The 13333-nt window shown below is 40.0% G+C and overlaps 1 protein-coding gene across 2 annotated transcripts in view; it reads left to right on the top strand.

Annotated features, from left to right (window-relative positions):
• Positions 1-1211: 1211 nt before the first annotated feature.
• ATG4C (autophagy related 4C cysteine peptidase) overlaps positions 1212-13333 on the top strand; it is an 88676-nt gene continuing 76554 nt past the window's right edge. For both annotated transcript variants that reach the window (XM_049774413.1, XM_049774412.1), the window contains exon 1: positions 1212-1283. The gene's annotated coding sequence lies outside the window, so the exon portion shown is untranslated. The remainder of the gene's footprint in view (positions 1284-13333) is intronic.

Genomic DNA, 13333 nt, shown 5'->3' with positions numbered 1-13333 from the left:
AGTTTCTGACTCCATATTTTGAAGGGTTTTCCTGCTCAAGTAGCTTCATGGGTTATGGACAGTTAATTTTTTTCCTTCTAGCTCTTAGGGCAATTTCTATGCAAGTCAGGAGCTTGTCTGATATTTGTTTCAATGTAATATTGTAGGACTGGAAGAAAGACATAAGATTAGCGCAGGAGTGATAAAAGCAAGCGGTAGGTTGTTTGCCTTGCATAGAGTTTGATCCAATCTGAGTTCAATCCCCGAATCCCAGTAGCCCAACTGGAGTGATCCCTGAGAGCGCAGATCCAGGAATAAGCCCTGAATACAGCCGGATGTGGCCCCCAAAATATTTCAAAACAAACATAGGATCAAATTATTCAGCATTTTCCTCAACGTTCCTAGAATCAGGATACAAATTTCCATGTCAAAGCCTTTATAGTCTGTCTTCTTCCAATTCCTGAACATGATCTGGATGTGGAAATGCATGCACACATTCCTAGAAATTTTAATTTTACTTAGAATCCCAATTTTAATCTTCACGAAAGAAACAGTGATTAATTCATATTTTTTTGGAGGGGGGCGCACCCTCACGCTCAGGGATTACTCCTGGCTCTGTGCTCAGAAATCACTCCTGGGTGGGGGGAGGAACTATATGGGCTGCCAGGGATCAAATTTGGGTCCGTCCTCTGTTTGCAAAGTGCAAGGCAAACGCCCTACCGCCCTACCACTGTGCTACCACTCCGGCTTCTTCATTTTTTTTTTTTAACCAAAGTTGGGCTTGTCAAACTGATCGACCTCAATCTAAGACATTTCAACTATTCATTGAAATCCCAAGTGGGATGTGCTGGGAGCCAGAGGAGGCAAGAAGGCGCGAGGCATGCTGGGACTTGTAGTCCTTAGAGCGCTCTGTTGCATTGCATGCTGGGAATTGAAGTCCAATTACTCCCCAGGAACCTGCACAGGCAAAAGTTCTGAGAAACACCAACCAAGATGGATATTTTCCTTTTAGTTCTGCCTTTGTCGCACTCATGACTTAAGAATTTTGGGTGGCGAGAACGAGGGAAAAAAATGAAAAGAGATAGAAAAAAACCCCAAAAGAACAGGAACCAGGAAGAACTCACCCGGAAAATAACTTGGTACCCCGGAAGTGAATAACCTCGAGGGTTGTCAAACTGGGTGGGCGTGTCTCTTCCTTCACTACGGTGGCCGGGAGCGGTCACAAGTGTCAGTGTCTGCGGCGACAGAGAGTGCGTTGCTGCTGCTTTTGTGGCGGTGGCTGCTGGAGCTGGACCATTACCCGGGTTGGTGGCTCATGCAATATATATACATTTTTTATTTCTTTTAACACGTCTCCTCTTTTCTTTTTCCAAGGCTAGTGGAGTTCGGACAAGGTTGGGACTGAGTGATCTCTGGTCCCCCCAATGTTCACTTTGGGTTTTTGGGTTTTGGGGGGATGCTGCCCTGTACTGTCATGTCACCCTCCCTTTGGGTCCTGGAAGGGTGTCAACGTGTCTGTCGCTGAGCTCTTTCAGATCTGCTGTCATTTTTGTCTTGCCTGGAAGCAGGAGATGATCCACCACCCACTGTAAACCCCCCTGCAGGCAGCTCTTGTTCCTCTCTTGGGGGGGGGGGCTCTTCTCAGGAATTGCAGGCTTCCCCCTCTCTGTCACCCACTCTTTTTCACTCCTTTCCCCATTTCTCTCCTTTCCAAAGATAAATCTCAACAAAACTGTCAATTCAAGTCAGATCCTCTTATGGGGGGTCCATTTTCCTTCCTACACCTAACCCCACTCTTTCCTCCTTTTGGCCGTGCCCCCTGCTCCAGGCACCTGCAGACCCATGATGGCTTTTGCATGCACACCCCACGATGTGCCATCAGTGGATGTCGTTCCTTGCATGATTCCACATGATTCCAGCTCTGTCTAGCAACCTAAGGTCTTTCCAGGCTCCTAACACTGTTCTAATGAAGAATATGGGAGCTCTCAGACCCAGCTCATCCTAACTCTGTTTATTGCATTTATATTCAGATTTCTTTGACTTGTATTTTTTTCGCATTTTCAAGGGGTTCACTGCTATCCTCTGGTTGGAGGCGAATCTGGTTGCTTATGGAAGCTGGTTGACTTCAGGAGGGTTTTTCTACTCGATCCTCTGTCCCCAGAGGCGTTTTGGGGGCAATGATTTTCTGTCAGTTAATAACAAGCACCGGGGAATGGTCTTTCCTTCTTGACTGCTTCTAATTTGTAATTAGATTGTGAATCATTGAAAGTACCCAGAGGGATTGGAAAGGCTTTGAAAGATAAAGTGTCTGTGTGTTTCCAATTGAAGGTAAATAGAACTTCTTTTCTGAACAAGGAAGACTACCTACTTAATCCAGGAATCTGATCCTATAGTCAATTAATATATTTTCTTGCATTATAAAATTTTGGGAACTGATTTAATGCTAAAACGTGCCAAAAATAGGAAATTGTATAGTTTAGTAAAAAGAATTTTAAAGATTTTTTAATTGATCCTCTTTTCCTATAAATGGGAATACAAATATATAAAAGTTTTTTATTATAATTATGATGTTTCTATATTTTGATAGATTATTTGGTAAATGATTGTAAAGTCATTATTTATAAGCAGAAACTTTATGTTTAACATTCTGTGGACTGTGGGACTCAAATAAGTTTGCATCTTTAGAAAAATATGACAGTTGCACTATATTCCGGTAGTAAGATCATCATATAAACAGTCAAATGTAGATGTCATTAAAATGTAAATACTAATTTTTTTAAACACTAATAATTATATTAATACTAATTGTATTTTGTCAATTAAGTTCACTTCTTTTTTTTTTTTTTTTTTGGTTTTCTTGGGCCATACCCGGCGCTGCTCAGGGGTTACTCCTGGCTGTCTGCTGAGAAATAGCTCCTGGCAGGCACGGGGGACCATATGGGACACTGGGATTCGAACCAACCACCTTTGGTCCTGGATCGGCTGCTTGCAAGGCAAACACCGCTGTGCTATCTCTCCGGGCCCAATTAAGTTCACTTCTAATCATTCTAAAATGGCTGAGATTTGGGGATAAATATAATAATTTAGAATTAACTTAGGGAATATTTTACATTGTCATGGATAAGTGGTAATAGGCTAGATATACACAAATATTTTGCTTTCCAGAGTTTTTATTCAAAATTCAGTAGGCACTGAATACTTTTTACTTAGCTTTATTATTTTTAAAACTATCAAGCATATATTGAGTATATCCATTTGTCTTCATCTCAGTACTGAATGTTATTAAAACATCATTACATTTTTGGGGTAGAGAGAGAATATAGCAGGGAAGGTACTTGCCTTGCACACTGTCTTGTTTGATTCCTGGCATTCCATATGGTCCCTTAAGCCTGCCAGGAGTGATTCCTGAGTGTAGAGCCCTGAGCATTGCATGGTATAGCCTAACAAACAAAAAATACCCCATAATTACATTTTGCTGTATGTTTCTATTTGGTCTACACCTGGTGGTGCTTAGAGATTACTTCTGGACTATTTGAGGACATTCCTTTCTGAAAGTTTTCTGGGGACCAAGCTGTGTCTGGGATTAGAATCTGATCCTCCACATGCAAAGTAGCAGTACACTAACTAGCTCCTTGAGCTAACTCCCTAGCCCCAGATATTACTACTTTCAGTGATCACAGATGTGTAGCTTTTGACTTTTGTTTATATTTAGTGGAAGAGGAAACTGAAACTCAAAGAGTTCAAGTCATTTTCTACTATACCACATTGCAGAGATTTGTTCTGTATCCAGGAAGACTCAGAGAACCTTCTCTTAATAACATAGTTCCTGAACAACCAGATATTCACCTTGATGCAGGGGTTAAAGCAATGAACAGAAGGGGAAGTTTCTTGCTTTTAGGGAGCTTATGAATGTGTAACATATAAATCTGGCCTTCAAGAAGAAGGACAAACTTAGTCTGTATACTTTGGCTTACTGCTTTAGCCTGGGATCTATTTTATTGTTTTTCTCTTTGTGTGTGGGCACTTTTATTGGCCAGACATGCTCAGAATTCCCCCATCTATACTGGAGGTCTAGGGGACTGGGGCCTTTTACAAAAAGGCATGTGCTCTGTCACATGAACCACAGATTTTCTGTGTTTTCTAATGTTAATGCTGACAAAAGGCATCAATGAGGATTGACTTCCTGAAGATGAGATTTGGTCAAGAACTTCAGTGAAGAAGGGTTTGAGGAGGAGAAATGAGAGTGATTCCAATTTGAGGCATACAAGGAACTAAATTCTGAAGGCTGGAATTAGGGATCCATTTCATGACAGATGGTCATGGAACTGTTTTGTGTCTTTAGTTTGTTGCACATGGTAGTACATAGTGTTGGTTGAATTGGAAGCAAACGTTTACGGTGTTGATGACAGTGCTGTAGTTTGTGTTTATTAAGTCATGTTCGGTGTGAGACACTGGTGCTATGCAATGCAAGAGCCTCAGCAGTGGGTCACTGAAGATTGAGGTGGATCTGTCTTCAGATAGACTAGAGGGAGGGAATAGATTATAGCAATTGGGAAAAGAGCCTGGTAATTATTGAGTGTGATATAGGGTGGTGGGCAATGGAGAATGAATCTGGATTTTTAGATTTGAGCAGAGGGAACCATCTGAATAATAGGTCTATCTGTTTCATTAAATCATGATTTGAACAACTATCAGTATGTCTCATTTTATGGAGTACCATGAAAGAAAACATTCTGCCAGTTGGACAGATTTTTCAGTAAGATTCCATTTTAGAGTTAAAAATGATAAAGTGTGTCATCCAGAAATGATGAAATAAACTCCTTATTGGGGAACCTAAATTTACTTTATTTTGGGTGACTACTTATTTATAAATAAGTCTGCAATCTGACATAGAACTGTGTAACAGGAGAAGCAGGCATTCGTTAAATATTCTATGGAAGAAATCAAGAAATGCAACTAAGAGCTGGGACAAAAATAACTTGATGATCTAAATAAAGAGGAAAAATGGATTATAGAGGGATGATTTTGGAGGAGGAAGACCAACTAGAGATGGTTATATCTTGGACAAAGTAGTGATGATGATGGATGGAAGTGGATGGGATTTTGAGATGTTTAGGAAGTGGAATTGAGTGACGGATTAGATATGAGAATTGACAGAGAGGAAGCCACTGTTAGCTTTTCGGCTGATACAGTGGAATGGATTGTTAAACAGTTATATTGCTATGCAGTTCTTTGAGAGAATGCACTGTAAGATGACCAAGATTGGAGACATTACTTGGATAATATTTTTTCATTATAGCTTTGATGTTCAAGGATAATTTCCTTTCCTTTTTAATACCATTGTTGTAGATAAGTAGTTTTGAGGACTGTTATACCTGAAAGTATTTCTTTTTTGTCTTTGGTTTTTGAGCCATTCCTGACTGCTCAGGGATCACTTCCTTTGGTGTTCAGGACATCCTATATATAGTGCTGGAGATCAAACTTGGGTTACCTATGTGCAAGACAAGTACCTTACCTGTGGTGCTATTTCTGTAGCCCCTGGAAATGAGTATTTTCAGCAATTTTTTGACCGCTAATGAACCGGCATGACTTTCTAGATTTGAGAAAATGTTGGCATTTATTTTGATTTATATGTTTATATTTAACTTGCTTCTGACATATTTGAATAGATAACTGAATAATGCAATTATGTATCATCTTTGTTTTCATCTGGGATTTGGCAAGTTGGGCATCTGGTTAAATTATGATTTTGTTTGTTTTGTTTTTGGTAGCGCTCAGGAGTTTCTCCTGGTGCAGCTGAGTTTTCCTGGCTCGGCGTGAGTTTCTCCTGACCGGGCACTCAGAAGTCACTCCTGGCAGGCTCAGGGGACCATATGGGATGCCGAGAATTGAACCAGGGTCTGTCCTGTGTTGGCCGCATGCAAGGGAAACGCTTTAAGGCTGTACTATCGCTCTGGCTAAATTATGATTTCTTTCAATTGGTGTATATATGTAAATATGATAAAGTTTGGGGAAAAAGGCATACTTTATATTTCTTTGAAGATTTTCTTTGTGTAATTTATCATGGGTATTGAATCAATGCAATTGGTTTTAGTGTTTGCTTTTCAAAAATTTTATTTTAGACACTTGTTTGCAGAGTTATTCATAATACAGTTATTTCTGGCATTCAATAGTCCAACACCAATTTCACCACCATTGTAATATTACCTCTGCCCTTCTCATCAGTTTCCCAACCTCCCCTAAGCCTGCTCTTTGGCAGGTATGAATAATTTACTTAATATTGCTTTGTACAACCTGATGGTAATTATAGGAAGACTAAATTAAATTAATAATTTGTCAATTATTAAATATCATTTATTATATATTATCACTTAATAGTAAATATGATGGAATTATCAAAATAAAAGCTTTATTAAAGAAAATTTTGTGAAAATTTTCACATCTTTTAAGGGGGTCTTATGTCATTATATGAGGGCCTACTAAGCTGAATATTGCCAGTTGAGTGAGTTTCTATTGTTGATTTTATTTGTTGAGGTTTGGTGGCTTCTATGATAATTTCACATCAGATTTGGTGTATTCATACTAGGAAATCTGTATTAAAATTATGGAGGTGCCACACAGCCATGTGATCCAGGACTTTGAGGAGTTGTGGAGATAGGCTGATGAGTGATGGTGCATAGGTGTGCCTCAAAGGGCTTCAGCAGGGTGGGGGACTTGCCCCAACTATCTCTGAAGATGATCAACCCAGTGTGATCAACCTTAAGGCTGATATGTCTATGAGTTTTTCCAGCTAGTTGGGCCTCTCTTTCTAGCTACATGTGTTTATGGCATTGGCCCCTTGAACAGACATGGCAGAAGGCGGCTCTGAATCATAGGACTGGAACTGCTGGGATTCCTGGAAGTACAGAGATGAGGGAGGTAGGAGGTGAGGGTTGGGCTGGGGAAGTGGTGGGGTTTGGGGAAGGGGGAAGTTGCCCAGCTTGGTTCCAAAGGTCCCTGGAGATGTCAGCCTGGAGTTGTTTGGTGGCTAGGAATCTCAGCAGAAAGGTTTTTATTGTTTTCATTGTACAGCAATGAATGTGGGGTAGATGGGAGAGAACATGGATATTGGAGTCGAGAGTCTAGGTTCAGGTTTCTTGCAATATAATATTGAATAAATGTAGTTCCCTATTTTTTTTTTTTTGGTTTTTGGGTCACACCCGGCGTTGCTCAGGGGTTACTCCTGGCTGTCAGCTCAGAAATAGCTCCTGGCAGGCACGGGGGACCATATGGGACACCGGGATTCGAACCAACCACCTTTGGTCCTGGATCGGCTGCTTGCAAGGCAAACGCCGCTGTGCTATCTCTCCGGGCCCTAGTCCCCTATTTTTTATTTTTAAATTTCTAAAATGACTTGATTAGTATCAAGTGGGTTCACTTTATAAAGCTGTGGGGGATGACATGAAAGTTATGATATCTATACCTTTAGATAGAGCACAATTCCTAGTATATGGTCTGTTTTTTTTTTGTTGTTGTTTTAGGGCCACACCCAGTGTTGCTCAGGGGTTACTTCTGTCTGTCTGCTCAGAAATAGCTCCTGGCAGGCACGGGGGACCATATGAAACACTGGGATTCGAACCAACCACCTTTGGTCCTGGATCAGCTGCTTGCAAGGCAAACGCCGCTGTGCTATCTCTCCAAGTCTGTGCTATCTCTCCAAGTCTATATCATCTGTTTTTTTTTTTTTTTTTTAATCACATGAGCCCAAGGTCATCTGGACTTCTTTCACAGCATTTTAGTTTTTAGTTCTTATAGATCACATGTGGAGAAAACTTTGTCCTATTTGGTTGTGGAGACAATAAATCTTCCTTAAGTTGGCTTTGTTTATTTACCTGTCTAATATATCATCTCCCACAGAATTCTCCTCAGAGATTATGCATAACCTATAGATGTCAATGGTAAACAGCAGTGTCTTAGTTTGTGGTTACTTACTAAAATTATTACTTTTATTTTGTGTGTTGTGCAATGCCTTGACTTGAACCTAAGACTTCATATGTGTACAGTATGTGCCTATTACTGCGCCATTCATCCCGTCTGCTTTTTTTTTTTTATGTTTAGCCAGATTTTTCTGAAAATATACTTGCTTTGATCTTGTTTGATTTGATCTAGAACAGTCCTTTTCTTGTTCCTAATATATCTCCCACCCCCTTTAGATTTGAGGGGGGACTTTCAAGATCCTGCCATTTGTTTTTGTTTGTCTTGTTTTGGTCACTTTTGGCAGTACTCAGGACTTACCTTTGCTTTTTGCTCAGAGATCACTCTGATGATTTATATATATATTATATGTCATATATCATCTATCTGGAGAACCATATATAATTATGGGGATCAAACCCAGGTTGACCATATATAAGGCAACCTCTTGTCTGTCATACTAGTTTCCCAATCTTTACTGCCATTTAGTTTGATGAGTCAATGACAGTTATTGTGTAGAATGCCTTACAAAATGAATTTGATACTGTCTTCACAGAGAGTTTCAGGTAATATGTTTTTTCAAAACCATTATATCAAATTTGTTGAGTTTCCATTTCATCCCATTAAGAGTAATATAATAATAGTTTGTCTCATTGATAAGGTCCATCAGGTCAGGCAGGTTTCTAGATTCTAAAAGATCTATCTATCTATCTATCTATCTATCTATCTATCTATCTATCTATCTATCTATCTATCTATCTATCTATCTATCTATCTATCTATCATCTATCTATCTTTGGGCCATACCGGCAGTGCTCAGGGGTTACTTATGGCTTTGTACTCGAAAATCGCTATCATCTATCTATCTATCTATCTATCTATCTATCTATCTATCTATCTATCTATCTATCTATCTATCTATCTATCTATCTATCTATCTATCTATCTCTCTATCTATCTATCATCTATCTATCTTTGGGCCATACCGGCAGTGCTCAGGGGTTACTTATGGCTTTGTACTCGGAAATCGCTCCTGGCAAGCTTGGAGGGCCATATGGTTGCCAGGGATTGGACCCGGGTTTTTCCCAGGTCGTCTGCATGCAAGGCAAACACTGTACCGCAGTGCTATCACTCTGGCTCCTCTAAAAAATATTTTTCCCTTTTATTCATAATCTGGGGAATGATACCTTGAGGTTATTGAAATTGTGTTTTTCCTCAATTGACTCTTGCTCCCATCCATTGCTTTAATTTTTTTTGGCAATCAGTATTCTATTAAGTTATATGAATTTAGAATACAATCTGTGCTCATGATATTTTTCAAGGTAAGAAACATAATTATAGGGGCTGGAGAGATAGCATGGAGGTAAAGCGTTTGCCTTTCATGCAAGAGGTCATCGGTTCGAATCCCAGCATCCCATATGGTCCCCTGTGCCTGCCAGGAGCAATTTCTGAGCATGGAGCCAGGAGTAACCCCTGAGCACTGCCGGGTGTGACCCAAAAACCACAAAAAAAAAATAAAGAAACATAATTATATTATATTAATATGTTATTTAACGATTGCCTATTAAGTAATTTCTTTATGATATTCTCATATAATTGCTAGTACTACTATTGCTTGTAATAGTTGATGGTTCTTGCTGGATCCATAATTTAATTGGTGGTTGTCAAATAGTGGTTTTGTGGTTCTCTTAATCCTTTTGCATGTTAACTGCTTGTCTTCTCATATCTGTTCTCCTCTTCCCTCCTGTTTTAGTAGTATTATGTGTCCAAAGATCCTTCTCTAAAAAAAAAAATTATTGAAAAGCCCAGAGCAAGTAAGACCCTTCCTTTTCTGGCGCACAGCCAATCCAGGTTCCATCCCGGCACCCCAGATGGTCTCCCAAGACTTGCCAAGAATGATCCCTGAGCACAGAGTCAGGAGTAAGGCCTGAGTACTGCTGAGTGTGCCCAAACAAATTATCTAGTTTCCCATAGTCTGTGGCCATCTTTTTTTTTTTTTTTTTGCTGTTGATCATCTCAAATTTGGTTAGTTTCCTTGGGCTAGTTTTGATGACCTTTGTTATTGTTTACCTCGGTATTCGCTTATGTCCCGTAGAAGCACTCACCTGAGTTGGTATGCCAGTGTGTTCTATCTTTTTGGTGCCATGAAATTGAGGCTCATTTATTATGTCCTTGCTTGAAACTTGGCATCAGCTGTTTCATCCTGGAGCTCTGGTACCTTTCTGTTGAAGATGGGATTTAGAAAATCGTGACTTGGGAAATGATGATTCTCATTGTGATTGGCTTTTCTTTTTTTTTTTTTTTTTTTTTTTTTTTTTTTTTTTTTTTTTTTTTTTTTTGTGGTTTTTGGGTCACACCCGGCAGTGCTCAGGGGTTACTCCTGGCTCCATGCTCAGAAATTGCTCCTGGCAGGCACGGGGGACCATATGGGACGCTGGGATTCGAACCGATGACCTCTTGCATGAAAGGCAAATGCCTTACCTCCATGCTATCTCTCCAGCCCCGTGATTGGCTTTTCTTTGTCATCTATGTCTTTCATGGATAACCCTTGGGCACTTTTATATGATACCTTTGATTCAATTCAAAGCCATTAAGTTCATATTTACCATCCTTCAGTTTTCTCATTTCATTGTTTGTATTTTTTCTCCAGTGAGAAATTTGAGTCATGGTCATGTCAATATATATTTTTATTTAGCCTAGCCTACAACACAAATATAATTTTGGATTAAATATACTGATACTTTCTTTTTTCTTTTTTCTTTTTTTTTTTTTTTTTTGGATTTTGGGCCACACCCTGTGGTGCTCAGGGGTTACTCCTGGTTATCTGCTCAGAAATAGCTCCTGGCAGGCACGGGGGACCATATGGGACACTAGGATTCGAACCAACCACCTTAGGTCTTGGGTTAGTTGCTTGCAAGGCAAACGCCGCTGTGCTATCTCTCCGGCCCCTGATACTCTCTTTCTACAGACAGATTTGCCATATATAGATTCTTTGCCATTTTATTCTTTTAGCTTATATTCCATTAAAATATGTACAGAGTAGGTTCGAAGTGTGTTCAAAGTAACTTAATTATTATTATGTGTATGTAATTATGGTATCAATTAAAAATAAAAGCTGTACTAAACCACTTTTAATCATTTTTTCCCTAAAAAACCAGTTATCTTTCAAACTCTTAGACATAATAATTTTTTTATTTAAACATTTTTTTGTTTTTGAGCTGTCTCTGGCGGTGATCAAGAGTTATTCCTGGCCACAGAAATTACTCTTGGTGGACTCAGGAGATCAAATGGGATGTCAGGGATTGAACCTGGGTCATCTGTATACAAGCACCCTACCTTTTGCACTATTGCTCCAGTTCTTTAGACATAATAATTTTTTTTTTTTTTTGGATTTTGGGTCACACCCGGCAGTGCTCAGGGGTTCCTCCTGGCTCTATGCTCAGATATCGCTCCTGGCAGCTCGGGGGACCATATGGGATGCCGGATTCAAACCACTGTCCTGTTGCATGCAAGGCAAATGCCTTACCTCCATGCTATCTCTCTGGCCCCTAGACATAATAATTTAAAAATGAGCTTAATATATAGTTGGTGGAACTCTAAAACAGTTACATATCAGATTGTAAATGGGAGGTTTTACTTGTTTACTTATTTTGATTTTGGGGCCATACTGTGTAGTACTGAGGGGTTACTTCTGGTTCTGCACTCAAGAATCACTCCCAGTGGGCTCAGGGGACCATTATGGGATGCTGGAGTTCCGAGTTGGCTGAATGCATGACAAGTGCATTACCACTGTACTCTGGGCCCCGGGAATGTATAATTTTAAAGGTTTTCTATTGTAGCTCTTTTCTTTTTTTCTTTTTGTTTGATTTTGTGCCACACCCACCGGTGCTCAGTGGTTACTCCTTACACTGCGCTCAGAAATCACTTCTGGCAAATCAGGGGACCATATGGGATGCCAGAGATTGAACATGGGTCAGCCACATGTAAGGCAAAACTTACCCTCTGTGCTATTGCTCCAACCCTATAGCTCTCTTTTCTTTTTTTTTTTTTTTTTGTTTTTTCGGGCCACACCCGTTTGATGCTCATGGGATACTCCTGGCTATGTGCTCAGAAATTGCCCCTGGCTTGGGGGGACCATATGGGACACGGGGGGGGGGGGGGGGGGGGGGGGGGGGGTTGGCTAGCGCTTGTGAGGCAGACACCTTATCTCTAGTGGCACCTCCTTGGCCCCAAGCTCTCTCTCTTTTTTTTTTTTGGTTTTTGGGCCACACCCGGCAGCGCTCAGGGGTTACTACTGCCTGTCTGCTCAGAAATAGCTCCTGGCAGACTCGGGGGACCATATGGGACACTGGGATTCAAACCAACCACCTTTGGTCCTGGATCCGCTGCTTGCAAGGCAAACGCCCCTGTGCTATCTCTCCGGGCCCAAGCTCTCTTTTATTAAATGGCTTAATATTATCTTAAGTTAGAAGCGATAGAGAAAAATAATATGAAAGCATTATGTTTGTGTGCACAAACAATTGTGTTGTGAACATTTAAGACAATGCCCTCCCTTTTGCTCCTTGGTACAATTCCAGCATTAATCTTTAACAATAGACGGTTGTTTATAGAGTATTTAAATTCATTCCTAACAAAACTTTACAGTGTTCCCTTCCCACCCTGTATTTACACCTAGAATATAAAGATTTGTTATTTGTGTGTATTTGTTCTTTGCATTAAAAGAAGGCCAGTTGTGACTCTGTGTTACTCTGGTAGTTATTGTGTGTAAATATTCTTATTGGGAAGGAGGGAAATATTTCTCTTATTATTTTTAGTGGGGGGCTTCCCCACCAGTACTTGGTAGCACCGGCTGATACTAGGATCTCGTAAATGCAGGGCCTGCCACGGTTCTAGCCCTTTGAGCTATCTCCCTGGCCCAGGAAATATTTCTTAATAATACTAACTGTTTGTATTTGTAGTGTGAGCTATTACCATGTTTAGTTTTGTGTTGCTTAGTTATAATTGTCTTGTTTATTAAAATGTAAGATTAATGAGGATAGGAATAGAGTTTCAAGGTTCATTGTCTCTCCCATGGTGCCTTGCAGAAGTAACAACTCACAGACTTGGTGAATGAATAAATGATATTTTTTGTTTCAATGACATGTAATTACCAGTCATAATAATATGGATGCCTTTTATTTGGCAAATGTAACTAATAGAAAGGGGCTTGAGAAAGATCTTATTTACATAATTGATCAAATTTTACCACATCTACTTGCTCTAAACCTCAAAAGTTAAGGTTTATATTGAATCCCCCCCCCCCCCCTTCCCGGTGTATCACACCTGGAGATGTTCAGGGGTTATTCCTGGTTCTGTGTTTGGAAATCTCTCTTGCTAGTGCTCAGGGGACAGTATGAGTGCT

This window comes from Suncus etruscus, chromosome 6 (genome assembly GCF_024139225.1).
Source record: "Suncus etruscus isolate mSunEtr1 chromosome 6, mSunEtr1.pri.cur, whole genome shotgun sequence".
NCBI classification, from domain to species: Eukaryota; Metazoa; Chordata; class Mammalia; order Eulipotyphla; family Soricidae; genus Suncus; species Suncus etruscus.
This window is presented reverse-complemented; position numbering and strand designations above follow the sequence as displayed.